This window comes from Austrofundulus limnaeus, unplaced genomic scaffold (genome assembly GCF_001266775.1).
Source record: "Austrofundulus limnaeus strain Quisiro unplaced genomic scaffold, Austrofundulus_limnaeus-1.0 Scaffold115, whole genome shotgun sequence".
Classification (NCBI taxonomy): Eukaryota; Metazoa; Chordata; class Actinopteri; order Cyprinodontiformes; family Rivulidae; genus Austrofundulus; species Austrofundulus limnaeus.
Genome location: NW_013952517.1, coordinates 544,467 through 546,887, shown reverse-complemented (window position 1 = coordinate 546,887; position 2,421 = coordinate 544,467).

The window sequence follows — 2,421 nt, the reverse complement described above, 5'->3', positions numbered from 1 at the left end:
GGTGGGGGGGTGTCTGCCGCGGATAACAGAGCAGGCAGGAGGGGGAGAGGACGAGAAGAGCGGTGGACTTCTAATTTTATCTGACTTATTTAATTTAATTTTTATTGTTTTTATCATCCTGCAGGCTCTGTGAGAAAATTAATTTGAAGCTGAGTATTTTTTTAATAAAAGTCATTAGATTTACTCTAAAGCAAAATGAGGGAAAATCTGTGTCAATTACAGACAATCTGTTCACGTGAGCAGCTCTCAGTCAGCACCTGTCAACCTTCAGACGCACGCTGGAGCGTGTCTGAACCAATCACTTTTGTTGGCATTGATCAGCTGACTGATATAAATACATCTTAACATTCATGAGGTACTTTACATTGACTGTTTATGGTTGAATGTGTGCGTGTCGAGGGTAGAACCTGAGGTGGGACCTCGTGCGCAAACTCTGACGTGCGGCTGTGTTTTATAAAGGAAAGATGCGCAGAAACATGCGTACACACTGTTTTATAAATCTGAATTTTTTTTGGTGTACGCCATTTCCGCCTTTTGGCCGTACGTTCACTTTTAGTATGGTTTCCACTCAATCCTTTATAAATGAGACCCCTGCTGTGTACAGCCTGCCTGTGTTTATAAAGCAGTCCATGATGACCTGGATCACTGTTAGATTAATATTCTTTCATCCAAATTAGCTACCTGACGATTAAATCTGTCAATGCATCCATTAATTACAATACGGCTCCAGTTTGTAGTCGTTTGCACAATATCCAAGTCCTACTACTGATAATTTGATGCTGATGTACTAAAAGATTAACTATTTATTTTTAAGCAATACTAAAAAAACAATTTGACAGCATTCCTCTTTTTAATGCAGTGTTAACTGCATGCTTTTTCATGTAAAGGCTAGAATATTATGACTTTTTTTCTCACAATATTACAATTTTATTCTCATAATATTATGACTATAATCTTGTAATATTCTGATTTTATTCTCATAGTGTTATGACTTTAATCTCATAATGTTATGATTTCATTTTTATATGACTTTAATCTCGTAATGTTATGAGTTTTTTCTAGTAACTTGAAGTGGAATTTTTTATATTTAAGATCTTATTGCAGCATAAATTTAATCAGCTAAGTTGCTAAACTTACTTTTAAGAAGAAATCCTTCGGTCCYTGGTGTATTCCAAACTACGCCGACTCGTTTAAAAAATAAAAACTCCACCGTCTTCGTTTCTCTGTTTATTTTGCTGCCCGTGCATTGAATCCTGGGATATCCTCAGCTGGGGAGGATACACAGATGCATCCTTGGATTTTGAGAGTTTGTTGGCCGCATTCGTCGGCCGCATGATGAGGAGCCTTTGAATTGGGACAGTCCTCCATGCAGAGCAGTGACGTGTGCGGCCGACAAATGCACACTCATGAGGACCTAGCCCCTGAATTGAGACACAGCCGATGGCTGCCTCTAACCTTTCAAAGAAGAGGCAAGTAAGGTAGGATGAAATAATCATAGGACAAAGATTTTTGGTGCAAAGTGTCTAGTTACAATATACACTTTTGCATGTACTAAAATGGGTCTGGTGTGCATGCAGAATAAGTAAACATGTAGCACGTAGATGCATACATAAGACCATATTCTTACTGTGTCAAACTTTCTTCTTCTTTCTTTCAGATTTACTTTCAGCGAAGTTCTTGATATGATTTAGGTGACTGGCCAGACAAAGAATGCAACATTGAAATTTGAAATATGTCATTCTTATTATTTGTGATACTGATGGATCAGGCATGGACTATGAGGGGGAAATATGACCATACAATTTTGATATTTTCATGTCTGAGAAAAAAAATTGGCATTAAATGAGCTAAAGCTCTTTGTCAAGTTCTATTAGTGATTTGTTAATGTGGCGGTTGTTTAATATCACTACTATAGTTTCTTATCACTACTATAGTTTTTCACCCCTAGTTTTGAAATGTAAATTTYTGTAAATCATTATTGTCATTATCACCATAATAAGAGTTGTAGAAGTTATTTGAATGAAACATTTTTTTGACAAATTGAAAGAGTATTTTTGCTTTGAGTTTTAAATTTGTGGGAAAAAAGGGAGCATACAAGATGACAGCCTACATTAGTCTAACTCGCTGGCATGAAAGACWTATTGCATCAAGGAATGTTATATTTTTATTTTAGATTCAAATTTAGCTAACTTTCTCCAGACAGATCATTCAAAGAGCTATGTTCACAATCTTTTCACATTACCCCCACCTCCATAAATCTCAGCTACTTCCTTAAAGTAATATGTTTGTTGTAAAACAGGTCAGTAACKCATCACAATATAAATGTAACATTTGAACGATGAAGTGGTTATCTCTTAGGAAATGATAATATCAGATAACAGTTTGGTCCTGCAGACAGAGTGCTTTAGAACGCCTGATCTA